The 20,824-nt window shown below is 50.5% G+C and overlaps 1 long non-coding RNA gene across 1 annotated transcript in view; it reads left to right on the top strand.

The window, feature by feature from the left end:
• Positions 1-767: 767 nt before the first annotated feature.
• LOC147032049 (uncharacterized) overlaps positions 768-20,824 on the top strand; it is a 50,035-nt gene continuing 29,978 nt past the window's right edge. The window contains exon 1 of the long non-coding RNA XR_015051898.1: positions 768-1,228. This is a non-coding gene — a long non-coding RNA (uncharacterized LOC147032049). The remainder of the gene's footprint in view (positions 1,229-20,824) is intronic.

Genomic DNA, 20,824 nt, shown 5'->3' with positions numbered 1-20,824 from the left:
GCAGTGATCGACGTACTGCTGTCACAGTTGGAAAAGCGTACAAACGCTTGCAGCGAGATGAGCGACAGATTTGGATTCCTGCATGCTCTTGTTCAACTCGAAGTGGAGCAGATTCGAGAATCATGCTCGAAGCTCGTCGAGCTGTATCGGGAAGATCTATCACCTGACCTCACAGCCAAATATCACCTCAGAGCCAGACTCTGGCCATACTGCACTCGAGATGTACAGTTTTCTCATCGAGCGAAAACTCACCGATACTTTCCCAAATGTGGAAGTGCTGCTTCGGATTTACCTCTCACTGATGGTGTCGCACTGCTCCGGGGAGCGCTCGTTTTCGAAACTCAAGCTTATCAAGGACCATCTTCACTCCACGATGGGGCAGCAGAGACTGGTCAATCTGACCATCATTGCAACCGAATCCGATGTGCTCAATTCCATGCAGTTTGACAGTATCATAAACGAGTTCACTGCCGTGAAGTCACGCAGGAAGTTTGTCCATTGATTAAGGCATCGTGTGTATGTTCATTGATGTGGATGACACTGCCGTATATTTGTGGTTGCTGGAAGTCAGCTATTAATCACCATTTCAGATTTCTCTTGTCCAGAGGGTTTTTAGAAGATAGAAGATTTTTAGTCGAAGTTCGTAGTATGATTAATGACAGCGCGTCGTTTGTTATTTTCTTGTATTGGTCCATCTCTTTCTCTTGCTCTTGCAGCAACAGCATTTTTGTGATTTGATTTTAGAATGAGCTCAGAGATAAGTCATCAGCTCATAGATAAGTCACCAGCCATATCAATAACAATCCGTCCATCTTGTCATATTGTTAGATTTAATTGTAATTTATGAACATATATGCCAAATCATTCCTGATCAGGATCTGCCAAATCTATAGATACAAGTTCAGTTGTTGATGAAAAAGCAGTTATAATTTAAGTTGTTGATTAATTTCCAAATTTGGGGGCCCCCCACAATCATTGTGCCCACGGCCCCCCACATGGTAAATCCGGCCCTGCCTCCAGGGACTTAAACTTGAGGGCCTGGGTCTGTATGCAGGGTCCGGAGACTGGCTTCCCGGCTGCCTTCTGGGCTGTGAATCAGTCGAAGACAGCCTTGTCCAACGCTGGATCCTGAGCCTTCCTGGCTCTCTTGCGGCTCAGCCCGCTCTTCTCGTCGAGGTCCTGCATGAAGGAGTGAAGGTTGGCCTCCTCCTTCACCCATCCTCTCAAGGTACTCTCTTCTACCCCAGTTTCCCTGGATATCTTAGCTTTACTCTCCTTCCCAGAAACAATCCTGTCCACTAACAAAAGTTTTTCGGAAACAGTTCTGGATGTGCGCTTCCTCTTTTCCCCCGGCATGTTGACCGATGACATCACAGCAATGTCGGAGGGAGATGAAGAAGAAGAAGCTAGCTTCGATGTTTGAAAAGGCTGCAGAAAGCTGTAGAATGGTCGTAGAATCGCGGATAATCAATGTGTGGTCTGTAGTAAGTAGTCTAAGGTTATGATTGAGATGGATTTAGCCTGAGGTTTTATACGGAAGAGGTGAGAGCGAGTTTATGACACCCCGCCACCTCAGATTCGCTCACCGCGTGTCAAAAAGGACTCAATTGTTGGGTTAAACGGCGGATTAAGGACTTAAACCGCGGATTATAGCAGGTGTCGGCAGTTAGCGAACATATGTCAATGATTTGACAAGCCATTGTGTGTTTTACACCAACATCCGCGCATTCACACTTGTACAATGGTTCAGACCGCGGTTGAGATAAAAGACCCACATTCCACCCAAAAAATACTACTATTTCATGTTTAAATTTTGGGGTCCATGGTGGGCCAATGAGCCGATTTCGCAGTAAAAAAGGCTGCCAATTAAGAGGGTTTTACTGTTTTTTTGTATATGTATGTATATATTGTTTGGAATTCGCGCCCGCCGGCGTGCGAGCGGCCACGTAACTCGAATCGCGGCACGTCGCCCACCGGACGGACAATTCTGTCGTGACCCTCTCGGACTAACGCCGGGAGCTAGTCACGGGTGGGCCTTTCGGCCTCCCACGATCGTGCCAATCGGCCCCCCACGTGGGATAGGGTTGTTCGCCAAATTCGACCTACCTAAGTACCCACGCGGAGGGTAGACCGGGCGATCGCACCTCGCTGCAGGTCGACTCCGGACACGGGCCACTTAAGCGACCCGTTCCGTACTATCGGGATAACCGAGCGGTGTTATCGGCGGCCTCGACGGTTCCGATTAATTATCGGGCATATTAAGCCCACTACCAACCCTTTACGTGAAGCAAGATGGAGATTCAATTAAAGAAAAGACGAAGCGAAACGGGAAAAACAGTTCAACATAAGGCACATTTATTCCGCAGCGCACGGAGAGCACACATATACAATTACAACAATTATGCACCAAAAGCAGATGTAACAAAAGAAACACAACACTGCAGATCTACTACCGACTACGCGAGCACACGGCAACACTTACACAGTTTTACTTTATAGACTGTGCCAACAACACATTTACTCAAATGCAAAAGAAAAGGGCCACCCTCAAAGACAAGGGGACAGACGGGGCCTGTGGGCCGTGAGACCGGGTGGAGCCTACCCGTGTCTTGTGATGAGCCGCAAATGTGGCGGCGCGGCGGTGCCCCAACTCCGCGCTCCTTCGCGGGTTTCGTTGGCACTGCTTGGAGTGGGGTGGGAACGGGGCCCCCCTTTTCGCAATATCTCAGCGCGGGGGGGGGGAGGGGGGAATTGTTGATGCTCTGGGGAAAGAGGATAGCTGGCTTGCTTGGGTCCCGCGACGAGCGACTCCACTGCGAGCTCGTCGCCGACCACCGTCTTCCTTGCCTCGGACCCGAGCTATCCGGTCCCCTCCGCAATTCTCCTCAGCCGACTGCAGCAAACCACCTCGACCGCGCTCCAGGCTTCCTCTCTCTGCAGCTCCCCGACAGACTCCGAACCCCGACAGACTGTGAGCCCCGACAGACTTCTCCTCTCCAGACCCGACTTGACTCTTCTCCAACTCGCCTTGACTCTTCTCCAACTCGCCTTGACTCTTCTCCAACTCGCCTTGACTCTTCTCAAACTCACTGCCGCTGCCACACTCTGCCGCTTCCACACTATGCTCTCCAAAACTACTTGACTGAGCCCTACTCGACCCTGCGCTCGGCACTTTATAGGCCGGCAGGAGAACCCATATGCAAATTTCTGGATCAGAACGAGCTCGGGGGTGGAGCCACGCTCGCCCATTGGACGGAGAAAAAGGGGCGTGAGTCTCCCCTGATCCTCGAATTTGCATATCCCGATTCTACTCTGACACGCCTGGAGGCGGGGCCAAACTGCCCCTCGCTTGCTGATTGGACGGATCAGAAGTGGGCGTGTATCATTCCTGATCCGACTTCTCCTCAGAAAGGCCGCACTTTGCACCCGCGGCTCGGCGCGCGTCCCACACGAGGCCAGGACAGCCTGACGCTCGGTGCCCACAAGCGGTGCGGGAATGGCCGCAGAAGGAGAGGCGAAGGTGGTGGAGGGTTTAAAGTGGTGGTCCATGGCCATGGCGACATTTGGAATGGCGGTGATGTGATGTTTGCGGGAGCGAGTTGTGAAGGTAAAGGTCGTGGTTGTTGGCGTTGTTGTTGTTGTGAAGCGACGTTGCGGTTAGTGGTTGTTGTGTGATGGCGGTTGAGACGTGGTTGGTTCAAAATAAAGATAGAACAGAAAAAACGGCTATCTCAAAGGGTCGCAGCCCAAATGAATCACATTTATTCCCTCTAAACAACGGGTTTGGGGCTAACTACACATGTACTTACAAAGATATCTCACCCACGGGACCTGAATGGTGGTTTGCGAATTTCCTCAACTGCAACAATATATATGTGTGTGTATGTATATATATATATATATATATATATATATATATATATATATATATATATATATATATATATATATATATATATATATATATATATATATATATATATATATATATATATATATATATATATATATATATATATGTGTGTATATGTTGTTGTTCGTCTTTCGGCTGCTCCTGTTAGGGGTCGCCACAGCGGAGCATCCGTTATGATCCGCATACTGATTTGGCATAGGCTTTACGCCGGATGCCCTTCCTGACCCAACCCTGGTCACCTCTTACGACACAGGGATAAGGATTGGGTTTTGCCATGATTCCGGGCTGCCCTACACCCTCTCATAGCACTGCCCAGCACAGAGTTCCCATCCTCAAGCGATCCTCCAACCCAAGCCTCCGAGTAGCCGGATTGCAGGGAGTGGGGGGGGGGGGGGGGTTGGAAATCACTGAAAACATGTAAAAATGCAAAAAAAAAAAAATCTAAATTTTGTTGAAAAAAAAGTTGCAAATTTTTGTTTTTCTCAAACAATTTTTTTGGGCGGGGGGTTGGAAATCACTTAGAATATGTAGAAATGCAAAAAAAAATTTCTCTAATTTTTTTTTGGGGGGGGTAAAAAATTTTGTGGGGGTTGGAAATCATTTAAAACATGTAGAAATGCAAAAAAAATTCTCTTTTTTGGGGGGTGTAAAAAAAAAATTTGGGGGGGGGGGTTGGAAATCACTTTAAACATGTTGAAATGCAAAAAAAAAAAAAAAAATTCTCGAACAATTTTTTTTGGGGGGGGGGGGTCCAAGTCCAAAATTTAATGGAATGATCCTTGGACCATAACTAACCCCCCCACCAAGTTTCGTCGAAATCCGTTGAGGAGTTTTTCCGTAATACTGTTCACAAACAAACAAACAAACAAACAAACAGAAAGGGGTGAAAACAGTAACCTCCATCCATCTTCGAAGATGGCGGAGGTTAATAACCAGGGGTGTCACATAATTTATATGGAATAAAGTTTAGCCGTGCAATGAAAAAACAAGTGTTGTCAAAGCTGAACAAGTAGAAACCCAGAGTTGTCAGGACTTTACTCCTGGTTATCTCCCTTTCATTCATGTTAACTCTTCCACCATAATATTCAGAGTTGAGAACCTAAAAAATGAAAGGTTGTAAAACTTTCACAGCATAAACTCTGAGCACTACAATGGCCTATTTGGTTATATCATGGGCTCCGTAGTTGGTGCATATCGTGGTTCAAGCCTGGTCAAACCTTTATTGTGACTTTTATGGGACCCACGCCGTGGCTTAATGGTAAGCGCGTCTGAGTACCCATCCTCATTCGATGTACCCACCTCCCAATCAACTTGCTTAGGTATATGAGGGAGTCACATGAGGTGACCGGCTATCGCGGGGGTGGTTTGTCCTTGGTTTCCTCCCGGTTTTCCATCATATTAAGTAGTACGGAGTAAGAAATGGAGAATCTGTCATCATATCATCAAAATACCCTTGAGCATGGCGTTGAACACCAATCAAACAAAAAAACAATGACCGTTTAATGTTGAAAAAAATAATCTGTGATCACCAAAGTCATGTAATGCATGCTCGTAACCAACAAGCATGAATTTGCTACACATCCTGGGTTAAAATTCCATGGCAATTATTAAACAAGGGAATAACCAGTGATGTCAGTTTGCAACATTGATTCGTTCTTTGCTCTTAAATTAAATAACACAGAAGCTTGGCAAATGCTACATGCTTAATTTGATCGGCCAATGATCACTCTTCCTTTTACTGGAAAAGAAATCTATATGACAGTTATTAAACAGTCCACCAAAGTCTTGAAACTTTGTTTTTCAGTTTCTTCAAAATGGATTCATCCGTACATCTCTGGTTTTCCCATTGTGGTCTTCATATATATATATATATATATATATATATATATATATATATATATATATATATATATATATATATATATATATATATATATATATATATATATATATATATATATATATATATATATATATATATATATATATATATATATATATATATGTATATATATATATATATATATATATATATATATATATATATATATATATATATATATATATGTATATATGTATATGTATATATATATATATATATATATATATATATATATATATATATATATATATATATATATATATATATATATATGTATATATGTATATATATATGTATATGTATTTGTATATGTGTATATATATATATATATATATATATATATATATATATATATATATGTATATATGTATATATATATATATATCTCATGTGTGTATATATATATATATATATATATATATATATATATATATATATATATGTATATATGTATGTATATATGTATATATATATATATATATATATATATATATATATATATATATATATATATATATATATATATATATATTTCTTCTTCTTCTTCCTCTTTCGGCTTGCTCCCGTTAGGGGTCGCCACAGCGGATCAACCGTCTCCATTTCGCTCTATCCTCCACATCTTCCATTGACACTCCAAACACCCGCATGTCCGCCCTCACCGCATCCATGAACCTCTTCTTTGGCCTTCCTCTTCTCCTCTTGCCTGGCGGCTCCATCTTCAACATCCTTCTCCCGATATACTCCGTTTCCCTCCTGTGCACATGTCCAAACCATCTCAATCTCGCCTCTCTCACTCTGTCTCCAAACCGTCCTACCTGCGCTGTCCCTCTAATATACTCATTTCTTATCCGATCCATCCTCGTCACTCCCAACGAGAATCGCAGCATCTTTAACTCTGCCACCTCCAGCTCCGCTTCCTGTCTTCTTGTTAGTGCCACCGCCTCCAAACCATACAACATAGCTGGTCTCACTAGCGTCTTGTATACTTTCCCCTTCACTCTTGCAGCTACCCTTCTGTCACAAATCACTCCTACAACTCTTCTCCAAGCACTCCATCCTGCCTGCACTCTCTTTTTCACTTCTCTCCCACACTCTCCGTTACTTTGGACAGTTGATCCCAAGTATTTAAACCAATCCACCTTCCCCACCTCAACTCCTTGCAACCGCACCATACCACCACCCTCCCTCTCATTGACGCACATCTTACTCCTACTGACTAACATTCCCCTTCTCTCCAGTGCGTACCTCCACCTCTCAAGGCTCGCTTCAGCCTGCTCCCTACTCTCCCTACAGATCATGATGTCATCCGCGAACATCATAGTCCATGGAGACTCCAGTCTGATCTCGTCCGTCAACCTGTCCATCACCATTGCAAACAGGAAAGGGCTCAGAGTCGATCCTTGGTGCAATCCCACTTTTACCTTAAACCGGTCCGTCATTCCTACCGCACACCTCACCGCTGTCACACTGTCCTCATACATATCCTGCACGATCCTCACATACTTCTCCACCACTCCCGACTTTCTCATACAATGCCACAACTCCTCTCTTGGCACCCTATCATAAGCTTTTTCTAAATCCACAAACACACAATGTAACTCCTTCTGGCCTTCCCGATACTTCTCCATCAACATTCTCAAAGCAAACATCGCATCAGTGGTGCTCTTTCCTGGCATAAACCCATATTGCTGCTCACAGATCATCACCTCTCCTCTCAACCGAGCTTCCACTACTCTTTCCCACACCTTCATGGTGTGGCTTAACAACTTTATCCCTCTGTAATTTCCACAGCTCTGCACATCACCCTTATTCTTGAAAATCGGAACCAGTACACTTAATCTCCACTCCTCCGGCATCCTCTCACTTTCCAAGACTTTATTAAACAATCTGGTTAACAACCCCACTGCCATCTCTCCTAAGCACTTCCATGCCTCCACTGGTATACCATCTCGGCCAACCGCCTTTCCACTTTTCATCTTCTTCATAGCAGTCCTCACTTCATCCTTACTGATCCACCCCGCTTCCAGATTCACTATCTCCACCTCTTCCAACCTTCTCTCTCTATCATTTTCTTCATTCATCAGCTCCTCAAAGTACTCCATCCACCTTCTCAACACACTCTCCTTGCTCGTCAGCACATTCCCATTTGCGTCCTTTATCACCCTAACCTGCAGCACATCCTTCCCAGCTCGGTCCCTCTGTCTTGCCAATCGGTATAAATGATTTTCCCCTTCTTTTGTATCCAACTTCTCATACAGCTCGTCATATGCCTTTTCCTTGGCCTTTGCCACCTCTCTTTTTGCCTTTCTACGCCACTCCTTGTACTCCTGCCTACTTTCTTCATCTCTGAGACTATCCCACTTCTTTTTCGCCAACCTCTGCTTCCTTATACTTTCCTGTACTTCCTCATTCCACCACCAAGTCTCCTTATCTTCCTTCCTCTGTCCAGATGTCACAACAAGTACCTTCCTAGCTATCTCCCTCACAACTTCTGCTGTCGTTACCCAATCATCCCACCCATCTTTACCACCATCCAACGCCTGTCTCACCTCCTCCCTAAATTTCACGCAACAGTCTTCTTCCTTCAGCTTCCACCATCTGGTCTTTGGTTCAGCCCTCACTCTCTTCCTCAACCTCACCTCTAAAGTCATCCTACAGACCACCAATCGATGCTGTCGAGCTGCACTCTCCCCTGCCACAACCTAACAGTCACTAATCTCTTTCAGGTTGCATTTCCTCCTTAAGATGTAATCCACCTGTGTGCATTTTCCTCCACTCTTGTATGTCACCCTGTGTTCCTCCTTCTTCTTGAAATACGTTTTTACCACTGCCATTTCCATTCTTTTTGCAAACTCTACCACCATTTGCCCTTCCACATTTCTCTTATTGAGACCGTACCTCCCCATCACCTCCCCATCCTCTTTATTCCCTTCCCCAACATATCCATTGAAATCTGCTCCAATCACCACTCTTTCATCCTTGGATACACTCTCCACCACTTCATCTAACTCACTCCAGAAATCTTCTTTATACTCCATCTCACACCCCATATGTGGGGCATATGCACTGATGACATTCATCATCACCCCTTCAATTTCCAACTTCACACTTATCACTCGGTCAGACACTCTCCTCACCTCCAATACCCTCTTGACATAATCTTCCTTCAGGATTACCCCGACACCATTTCTCCTCCCATCCACACCATGGTAGAACAGTTTGAAACCACCTCCAATGCTCCTAGCCTTAATCCCCATCCACTTGGTGTCTTGTACACACAGTATGTCCACCTCTCTTCTCTCCATCATATCAGCCAACTCTCGCCCTTTGCCAGTCATCGTCCCAACATTGAGAGTTCCAACTCTCACCTCCACACTTCTGCCCTTCCCCCTCTCCCACTGCCTCCGGACTCGCCTTCCCCGTCTCCTTCTCCTCCTTCGCCCAGCAGTAGCACAATTTCCACTGGTACCCTGCTGACCACCGGTACCGGTGGTGGTCGTTGGTAACCGGGGCCTCGACCGATCCGGTATGGAAATTCGTTTTGTTGTCCGCATAATGATTTGGCAGAGGTTTTTACGCCGGATACCCTTCCTGACGCAACCCTGGTCGCCTCTTACGACACACAGGGATATGGTACACCTATTCTAACCGGGGCATACACCGGGCCCAGTACAACTGGTACTTATTTCGCCGACCTCGGAAGGATGGCAGGCTGAGTCAACCCCCTGGTGTTTTCGACTTGGTTTTATATATACATATATGTATATATGTATATATATATATATATATATATATATGTATATATATATATATATATATATATATATATATGTATGGATGTATATATATATGTATGTATATGTATATATATATGTATATGCATATATATATATATATATATATATATATATATTGTTGCGGTCTCGCGCCCGCCGGCGTGCGGACGGCCACGTAACTCGAATCGCGGCACGTCGCCCACCGGACGGACAATCCAGTCGTGACCCTCTCGGACTAACGCCGGGAACCAGTCACGGGTGGACCTTTCGGTCTCACCGCGATCGAGCCAATCAGCCCCCGCGTGGGATAGGGTTGCTCGCCAAATCGAACTACCTAAGTACCCACGCGGAGGGTAGACGGGCGATCGCACCTCGCCGCAGGTCGACTTCGGACACGGGCCACTTAAGCGACCCGTTCCGTTCTATCAGAATAACCGAGCGGTGTTATCGTCGACCTCGACGGTTCGATTAATTTTCGGGCGTATTCAGCCCACTACCAACCCTTTACGTGAAGCAAGATGGGGATTCAATGGGGGAAAAGACGACGAAGCGGGAGAACAGTTCAACAATAAAAGCACGTTTATTCTCGGCACACGGAAGCACACAAATACAATTCCACCAAATGCACAAAAAAAGAAACACAATTCCAGTTACACAAAAAGCAAACATAAAGGTGAAAACACAGTGCAGAGCTAATACCGACTACCGAGCACACGGCAACACTTATACAATTCTACTTCACAGACGGCGCCGACAACACATACCCAAAACCAAGGAAAAGAAATACCCTCAAGAATGAGGTAGGCCTGGGGCCGAGACCTGGTCGGGCCTACCCGTCTGGTGATGAGACGCGGAGCGGCGATGGCCCCGCAACCCGCGGGCCTCGTGGACAGTGCCTGGCAGGGGGTGGGAACGGGGCCCCCTTGGTCGCACTATCTCAGCGCGGGGGAATCAGGAGGGGGTTGCTGATGCTGGGGGTATAGAGGATCTTTATTATGTGCGACGAGCGTCTCCACCTCGGCCAGGTCGCGCTGCCGGCCTCCCTCGGGCGCGCAGCTCCTTGCACGACGCGAGCACCCTTCGTCCGACTCGCCGCCTCTCCACAGCTCGTCCCCTCCGTTCCGACTCTCCTTCGCCTCGTTCCGACCTTTACGACTCCCTTCTTCCTCGTTCCGACTTTTTACTACTCCTTTGACTGACGAACACCGTCCTTTTTATCCCCCCGTAACTTCGCCTTTGACCCCCTCCCTTTGACCTTTCAACTCGCTCCCCATTGGCCCGAGAAAAAGTGGGCGTGAAGGCTTTTTGATCCACAAATTTGCATGTAGCGAGCGCGCTGGGGGCGGGGCCAATTCGCCCCTCGCTCACCGATTGGACGGCAAAAAGTGGGCGTGTGTCGTTTTGGATCCGTTTTTGAAGCAGAAAATCCGTGATTTTGTACACGCTGTTCAACGTGCGCCCTACACGAGTCCAGCATCGGTGCCCATGAGTGGCGCGAGATGACGGTGATGCGATGGTGGCGAGTTGCGACGGTAAAGGTCATGGCGGTTGTGGTGAAGCGGCGTTGTGGTTGGTGGTTGTTGTTGTGGTTGTGATGGTGGCGATTGGTCCAAAATAAAGATAGTAAAGAAAAACGGCTATCCTGAAGAGTCGCAGCACGTATAAATGACATGTATTCCCACTAGACAACGGGTTTGGGCCTAACTACACATGCACTTACCGAGATACCTCACCTAGGGACCTGAATGGTGGTTTGCGAATCTGGTAACCACAACACTACCCCTTCCCTTTTTACAGACTCGTCCCGAGTCGTCAAATTTTCGTGTGCCATCATGTGTAGTTTTCCCCTAGTACATTTTACCTACGGATCCCTGAGTGCGACATTCATGGTATTCGTGTCCCCAAAATAAATAACCTGAGGGCTGCGTAACTATCTAAACAAACTCACTCACACGGACGACTTAAATAAAATTGCCGGCGCTAAGACAGACATGCCGGGGGCGCACTCATATGTACAGTACATCTTAACCTTAACTTACAAATTTTACACTAAACCATGGCCCAGGATCATTGAACTCTGCAAAAGAAAAGCAGTTAGCAGGGAGCCAGGCTGCCCCCATGCAGTCTCTGGCTCAAAAAATGCAGGTGACAGGGAACGTGGCTGGCTGCTCACACGCAGTCCAAGGCCTTCCCTTTTGAACTGAACGCAGTGAACCACAACGGTGCTTGGGCTGCACAACGCAGTCTCCGTGCCAGCTCAAGTGGCACACGCAATGAGCACAACGAATGGATGCATGAACGCAAACACGGTGCACGGGCTGCCACTGCAGGCCCGTGTTGTAGCTGCCAACAGGGCAGTTCTCGCAGCTTGCAAACTGTTGCCTTGCGGATCCTGGCGCACATGGAAATGAACAGGGGGGGGCAAAGCAAAAAGGGTGAACGGGGCTGGTGAACAGGGGCAGTGGGCATGGCATGGCAAAGGCAGCAGGCAAACGCAGCCCGCAGAAGAAGGCCGCTGCAGGCAAACACAGCCGGCAGATGAACTGGCCGGCACAGGCCTTGAAGAAAAACAGCCAGCAGATGAACTGGCCGGCACAGGCCCTGCAGCAAAACAACAGCTGCCGATGAAGTTGGCCGGCCTCCGCCTTGAAGCAAAACACGGCCAGCCGATGAAGTTGGCCAGCCTTTGCCGTCAGTGGAAGTTGGTGGAGGGAGTGCGGTGGTGCTGGCCACTTGGAAGGCGGGCTCGGACCTACCTACCCGTCTCCCTCCCAACCTATCGCCTTTGCCTGTCACTGTACATACCCACTCCCTTAATTTGTCAAACCCCAATTTAGCCCCAACTTATTTTTTGTTGTTTTTATTTTTACTTCCCCACTATAAATCGTCCCCTAACCCCTTTATCGTCCTTGTTCGGCTAACCTTATCCTGTCACCTAGCCTACTCCCAACCCCTACGTTCCCTTCCCGGAGGAATAAGGGAGAGCTAGCGTCCTGTGTCGAGGCCCAACGAAGCCTCAGAATGGCCTCCCCAGAGTTCGGCGATCTTAACACCAAGTGGGTCAGCGGCCCACAACGACAGCGAGGGGATGGATGGTGCGGAGGGGTACATCTCCTAATCTACCCTATCCATTTAACTGTTAAACTACCCCGGGGCTTTCAACAAGCGCCTCTCGCTTAAACTATTGGTTCTAACAACCCAGATTCCCGTCGCCTGTGTTGGTGTCCTCACAATTTCGGGCCTCGCCCCCCAATTTTCTCTCCGTGCCCTCACACGGTCTCCTGGCTGGGACACGTGGCTCCCTTGGCAGGCACGACCCTCTGCCGATTCTCCCGCTATGGCACCCCCGGGCACTACACTGCCTCCGAGCCTACCAGCTCCCTAACACCGGGGAGTGCCCCCCATGGCACCTCCCCTGAAACGCACACGTGGCAGGCCGGCCTCCCGGGCCCCTTTCCGAGGGTCACCCGTGCCCACTGCACTGCCCACGCGGCTAATGGCGCCCCGGGCCCCCGCACCAAGCAGGCGCACCCGTGCCCACTACTCTATCCCGGCCCCCCATGGGCCCATGGCCTACCACGGCCGACTAGCCTGGTGCCCGGGGTACCCACTCAGCGATACTCACCTTTCGCAGCCACGCTCCCAAGCCCGTCAACAGGGCTCCTGCACCCCTCCAAATGGGTCTCGAGCCTACTTTCCCACCAACAACAAAACGACCTCCGTTTTGTAAATTTGACTAACCCCCTAACTCACTTTATACTGACCCCGGGGTCCCTTGGGCGGGAGTCACTCCTCCCCCCAATCACTCATCGCACCATGCATTCCCCATTCACTCCACACACACAGACCCGCTGGCCTCACTCACTCACCAAGCACATGCTTCCACCTCACTCAACATGTCTTCACCTCATAACTCACCAACTCTTCAACACACACACCACTGAACTCTACCATTCTTCTAACTACATCCCCTAACTAACTCGTGCTCCCACGTCGTCCCTTAAACTATAGCACGTTCCTTTTAACACTACGTAGCTAAGCTACGTCCCCTCTACACATTCATAAGTCTGTCTCTGTCTCCAAATAATCCCATTAATCAATTTCCCAGGGGGGGAATTTCCTCCCTTCCTACTGGGCTCGTGAACTCGTCGCAAGACTCTGAGAGCCCTGCGCCTCTGCGGGAGCGGCTGTTCCAGCACCGACTCCTCCGGCAAGACATATCCATGAGGGCGTAAGGTCGCCCTTGTAAGGCCTCAGGCGGTCCGCGTGGACGATCCGAGGAGGGCTCGTGGTCCCATTTTAATTTTTAGGACCACGTCACTGACTTGCGCCAGGACAACCCCCGGGCCCTGCCAAGGTGAGGTGAGCTTCGGGCATCTGCCCTTCCTTCGCCGGGGGTTAAAGAACCAAATCTTTGCCCCCGGTGGGTATTTGCTCACCTGGCTCCGGTGGTCGTACCTGCGCTTCATTTTTATGCCCGCCTGTTGGAGCTGGTGTCGTGCGAAGGCGTGGACCTTCTCCAAGCCCTCCTCCAACCGACGGGCATAGCCCTCCCCGGGGGCCTATCAAGCCGCTCAGGCGTCGGACCGCACAATAAATCGACGGGGCTTCTCAGCTCCCGTCCATACATCAACAGCGCCGGACTACATGCGGTAGACCCGTGCTGGGACGCGCGATAGGCCATCAGGAGGTACGGAAGGTGTTCGTCCCAGTCCTCCTGGTTAGTGGCGGTGAAGAGGGCCAACTGTTGGACCAGGGTCCTGTTGAACCTCTCCACCATGCCATCAGACTGTGGTCTCAGGGCGTTGTCCGTGTTTTTCGAATTTCCAGGAGCCTGCACACCTCTTTTAGTAATTCACTCTCAAAATTTCGTCCCTGGTCCGTGTGCAGCTCCTGGGGAATCCCATACCGGCATGTAAATCCTTCTACGAAGGCCTTGGCCACAACCCCTGCTTCCTGGCTGGGAAGGGCAAAGGCTTCTGGCCATTTGGTGAAATAGTCCATAATTACGAGGACGTACTTATTACCCTGGCGAGTGGGGGGCAGTGGTCCCAAAATGTCCATGGCCACTCGCTCCAGGGGAGCCCCAACCTGATGTAGTTGGAGTGGGGCCCTCATCCTCTGTGGCGGTCCCTTTTTTGCAGTGCAGGCGTCGCATGCTCGACACCAGTCCTGTACATCGCGCCCCATGTTAACCCAATAGAACCGCCGGCGGGCCCGAGATTTTGTTTTGGTCCTGCCCAAATGGCCGCCGGCGCGGGTACCGTGCACCTGTTTCAAAATTTGGGTCTTAAACCCATCAGGGACTATCACCAGCCAAGAAGTTTGTTCAGAAGGAATCTCCACCCACTTGCGATACAAGATGTTGTCCCTCATTTCTAGGGTCCTCCACTGAGCCCAGTATGCCTTTGTTCGCGCCCCGAAGGAGGCGATGTCCTCAACACTGGGCCTCCTGTTTTCCTGGACCCATTTGTACACTGGCCCTAGCACGGGGTCTTCCCGCTGGGCCGTGCTCCATGCCAATCCACCAAATTCCTCTCCTGCGGTTAGTGGCAAAGTTGGGCCTACCATCCGGGCCGCACGGACTGGGAGTTTCGGGGAGGCGTCTGCCAATTGGTCCCTCTCCTCATGTCTCGTACAATATTTGCAGTTTTCCCTCAGACAGGGGCGTCGAGACCGCATCGGCATTCCCATGAGCCTTACCGGCTCTATGGACCACACTGAAATCGTACTGCTGCAATTTTTCCAACCACCTTGCAATTTGGCCCTCCGGTTCCTTGAACCGTAAGAGCCATTGCAAGGAGGAATGGTCAGTTCGAACCAAATTTCCTCCCGTACAAGTACGGGTGGAAATGGCTCACGGCAGACAGCATAGCCAATAGTTCCTTACGAGTTACGCAATAATTTCGTTCGGGCTTACTCATGGCCCGACTGTAATACGCGATCACTCTTTCCACGCCCCCTGTGTCTGAGACAAGACTGCTCCCCAATCCTTCCTGGCTTGCATCCGTGTCCAGGGTATACATCCCGTCATCGGTGGGGTATGCTAAAACAGGTGCGGATGTCAAACACCCCTTTAATTTGAGGAAGGCCTCCTGGCACTCCTCCGTCCAATTAAATCTCAACCCCTTCTCCGTCAACCGGTGAAGGGGCCTGGCTATCTCCGCAAAGTTTGCCACGAAACGCCCGGTAGTAGGAGCAAAGTCCCAAAAGCCCCGCACCTGTTTGACAGTTGTAGGTACGGGCCACTCCTCTACCGCTGTAATTTTTCCGGGGTCGGTCTTCACCCCCTCGCGGCCTATCACGTGTCCGAGATAGGCCACCTCTGTCGCGAACAAAGTGCATTTCTCTGGGCTCAATTTCAGCCCTGCCTGCCTGAGGTGCCCAAACACCTGGTCCAAATTGGCTATCTCCTGGGTGAATGTTTTAGCGTGTACCAGGACGTCATCCAGATACACCAGGCATGACTGCCACGGCATGCCGCCGAGTACACGCTCCATCAGTCTCTCAAAGGTGGCGGGGGCGTTACACAAACCGAACGGCATCACAGTGAACTGATACAGTCCCTTCCCTGTGGAAAATGCCGTTTTCTCCTTCCCCGTCTTATCCATCTCCACCTGCCAATACCCACTCTTGAGGTCCAAAGTTGAGAACCATTTAGAGCCTGCAACGGCGTCGAGGGTATCGTCAATTCTAGGCAGGGGATAGGAGTCTTTGAGTGTCACGTTGTTCAGCTGGCGATAGTCCACACAGAAACGCGTGGTCCCATCCTTCTTTTTAACCAGCACAACTGGTGACATCCAAGGACTTCCCGAGGGCTCGATGACACCTGCATTGAGCATCTTTTCAACCTGTTCATCAGCCTCCTCTCTTTTGCTCCATGGGAGCCTTCGAGCAGGCTGACGGACAGGCCGGGCCCCATTGGTGTGGATCTGATGTTGCACCAGGCCCGTACGTCCAATATCCTCGGGTGACAAGGAGAAGATCCCGATGTGTCGGTCGACCAGCTTGTATAAGGCCTCCCGCTGGGCCTCCTCCAAATCTACACTACTCCGATTTACCATCTCACAAATGGGACCGGGCCAGTTCCTAATCGAGTCTGGAGACTCCTTCTGGGGCCGGTCCGGCTCGACGTTATCCTCCCTCAGCTCTGCGACCTCTTTTACTGGGATGCAATCTGCCACCTTCGTGCCCTTCCTGATAGTGCGTGGTTCCGTGCTAACATTTATCACCCGTACGGGCACTACTGGCCCGTCGGTACTTACCAGGGTGCGGCCCACGACTAAGCCCGGGGTTGACGGCCCTGCCGCTGGTTCCGCTAGGCCGCAGGGGCCCTGCCCCGGTGGGGGAGCTCGCCACCGGGCCGGGTCCACCGCCTCGGCACCCGGGGGGAATGACCACGGAGTCAGGAGCCCCCAGCTCCCCCCTCTCATCCGTGCTCACGCCTCCTAACGGCAACTCCTCACCACCCAACTGCATGACCCCCCGGCCCAAGTCGATCTTACAACCACCGGCCGTCAGCACATCCAACCCTATTAGACATGGGTCGTACACCTCTGCCACCCAAACCTCTATCTTGGTTTTCACAATGCCCAATTTAAACGACACGAAACCACGTCCTATGATAGGGGCCGTTGCCCCGGTAGCTAGCTGCAAACTATGGTTTTGCAGACGGTGGATCTCATCCCAACCGTCTACACTCGAATCAAGGACCACAGGGCTGATGATCGTGGCGCTTGCTCCTGTGTCCACCACGGCGTCTACCCCTACGCCGGCAATCTTGCACCGAATTGTTAAGCTACCTTTGCCAATTTGGCCACAACTGATGACCTGTCGCAGTTCTGAGGGCTCTTCTCCGTCTGAGTCTGCCGAACACGGCCCTACATGTTCGGCACTTCTTAGTTTCCCGGGGACTGGTGGGGGGGGGATGGTTGGGCCTGGCTATCCCTATTGACCCGGGGCGGAGTTGGTGGTCTAGGGGGCCGTGGCTCTTCTCTTCGCGGGGGCCTTTCCCTGCGCGGGCGTTGCACCTCCGCTGCAGGTGGTCCCCTGCGCCACAATTATAACACCTCTTCTGGTAAGGTGTTTGCCTCCAGTACGCCGAATTATACCCCCCTCCATTCCGAATTGGGGTACCCCCCGATGGCCCATCTCCCGCCCTTCCCGGGCCCGACCGCCTCTCCACAGGTCTCCCGAACCGGCGGTCCAACATGCCCTGCACCATCCTTTCCACTCGCGCTTGGTCGCCCAGGGTTGCCCCGGCTCCCAGTGCACTGTCGTGCACGGGGTCCACCTGTCGGACTGCCACCGCATGGCGCCCAGCCCCTCCCAATGGCGTTCTGGCTGCCTCCCAGCAGGCAGCAGTATCAGCCGCCTTCTGGAGGTTGTCCGGGCGCCATACGGTGAGCAATGCTCCGACATCGGTGCCCCCTATTGCTCGAAGGAAATGGTCCAGGGCAATCTCCTCCCGGTACTCCGGCGGCATGTTGGTGTGCGCGATCCCCACCAAGCGGCGAATGTCATGTGCCAATTCTCCCAGTGATTCCTGGGGACGTCGTTTGCGCCCGTTGAGCTGAGCTTTAACAAGCTCGCTCTGCTGGTCCATGCCAAATCGGTTTTTGGGCCGAATGGAGATCCTCCAGGGTCGCCCCCTCACTGGGTACCGTGGTCAGGACTTCCAAAGCCACGCCACGCAGGGCCGCTGTGAGTTGTGCCACACCCTGCACCTCGTTCCAGCCATTGCCTCTGGCAACACACTGGAACTGGGCCATATATGCCCTCAAGTCCGTCTTGCCATCGTACGGGGTAGCGGCACCCTCGGTTCTTTCGAGGTCTCCTCCCGTTCCCCTAGGGACTCCGGGAGGAGTGTACCTCCCCAGTCCCAACGGTGCCTCACTCCCCGCAGGGTCCCAGAGCCATTTGCCCGGGGCTCCACCACCCTTGTCTGCGTCTGTCCGTGCCCCGCGTCGTCCCGCTTATTCTCCCAAGCCATTGGACTCACACTCTGCACACCCCCTGGAACAGTCATTCCGGGTACCCCCATTAGGCCAAAAGACCCCGCGGTCTCTACCCTCCCCAAGCTTGGCATGCTCACCCCCGCATCGGGCAAGCCTCCTCCTCCGCCCTGTGACACCGGCCCCCCCTGGGCACGATCCGCCTCGAGGGAGTATATCCTCTCTCCCCCTGTTCCCGAAGGAGGCCACCCTGCTTCTCACACCGGGCCTCCACCCTATCCGTCAGTCTCTTCTCCATTTCTCCATTTTCCCCTTTATTACCCCATTTATTTCCTCCCCTATGTTCCTAACGACAGTTCCCGACTTTTTCTCTTATTTGCTCCACCTCCCCTTGTACCTGTGTCACCATCTTATTTGTCTTGGATATTTCCTCCCTCGTTGTCCTAAACTGCTCTTCTGTCTCGCCCCGGTTTTTTCCTATCTGCTCCCCCAGTTCCTCTGTCTTTTCTCCGGCTTTCCGCTCCATTTCATTAATTACCTCCTCATGTCTCTTTCTACATTCCTCCGCCACCTTCTTTAATCCTTTCTGTGTCTCCGCTTTTACCTCCTTTCGCAGGTTTTCAACTTTGTCTGTCATTTCCCGATGTCTTTTCTCACAGTCCTCCTTCACGGCTCCCAATCCCTCCTTTATTTTCCCTTGTTCTCTTTTTAATTCCTCTATCGCCATCGTGTTCCTCCCGATTTCCTCCTTTATTTGGTCTTGTCCCTGTTTTACTTCTCCCAATCCTTTTCCTACTTTGTCTATTTTTCCCACCACCGTCTTTATTTCGTTTACCCTCTCTTGTTTACTTTCTTCCATTGCGACTCCCACTCCTTTTACTTTCTCTTTTAACCCGGTCACCTCCGCTCGTATCGTGTCGACTTCCTTTTTCATTTCGTTTTTTAGTTCTTCCAAGCTTCCTTTTAGGCTCATTCCCATGTTCTGCGTCTCACCCCGCAGCTCTTTCATCTCTTCCCTCATTTGCTGTGTATTCGCATCCATCGTCGTTTTCACTTCATTTGTATTTGTATCCATCTTTTCATCCATTTTTTGTGTATTCGCATCCATCTTTTCGTTCATGCCTTTCATTTCGTTTTTCATTTCATTTGTGTTTGCATCCATTTTTTCGATCATTTTCGCATTCATCTTTTCGTTCATTGCCGCCAGCATGGCGCATAGCTGGGCCATGTTGGATGCACTCAGCTGAGCAGTTTCGGCAAGGGTTGGGGAAGGGTTTTGGTGGAGAGGGGGGGGGAGGTGTCATACGCCGCGGCCGCACCCACCTCGGGCCCTGGGTTCAGTTGGGCGAGTCCGTGTTCCTGCACAATCAACATTTCCTGCTCGGGGATTCCATCCTGGACCATGGATCCTACACATTCTACATCCATTTCTAATACCCCCGGCTCCCGCTCGCCTTGTGACGCCATCTTGCTTCTCGTGAAGCGTTAATTTGCTCGCTCGTAATTTGGAGGGAATCGGGGGTCGCTTCTCTCACCCCTGGACCGATTCCCGTGAATTTCGCTGGAGACAGGAGAGCCTGTTGTCCCGCTCTCCAATACCAGTGCCGCGAGGAGGGCGATGAATTTGTATCCCACTCCTGACACCAGTGTTGCGGTCTTCGCGCCCGCCGGCGTGCGAACGGCCACGTAACTCGAATCGCGGCACGTCGCCCACCGGACGGACAATCCAGTCGTGACCCTCTCGGACTAACGCCGGGAACCAGTCACGGGTGGACCTTTCGGTCTCACCGCGATCGAGCCAATCAGCCCCCGCGTGGGATAGGGTTGCTCGCCAAATTCGAACTACCTAAGTACCCACGCGGAGGGTAGACCGGGCGATCGCACCTCGCCGCAGGTCGACTTCGGACACGGGCCACTTAAGCGACCCGTTCCGTTCTATCAGAATAACCGAGCGGTGTTATCGTCGACCTCGACGGTTCGATTAATTTTCGGGCGTATTCAGCCCACTACCAACCCTTTACGTGAAGCAAGATGGGGATTCAATGGGGGAAAAGACGAAGCGAAGCGGGAGAACAGTTCAACAATAAAGCACGTTTATTCTCGGCACACGGGAAGCACACAAATACAATTCCACCAAATGCACACAAAAAAAGAAACACAATTCCATTTACACAAAAAGCAAACATAAAGGTGAAAACACAGTGCAGAGCTAATACCGACTACCGAGCACACGGCAACACTTATACAATTCTACTTCACAGACGGCGCCGACAACACATACCCAAAACCAAGGAAAAGA

The sequence above is a fragment of the Eptatretus burgeri genome, chromosome 2 (assembly GCF_056783735.1).
Source record: "Eptatretus burgeri isolate ZD-2024b chromosome 2, Ebu_testis_v1, whole genome shotgun sequence".
NCBI classification, from domain to species: Eukaryota; Metazoa; Chordata; class Myxini; order Myxiniformes; family Myxinidae; genus Eptatretus; species Eptatretus burgeri.
The sequence above is the reverse complement of the archived record's forward strand: the minus strand, read 5'-3'. Positions and strand labels throughout refer to the sequence as shown.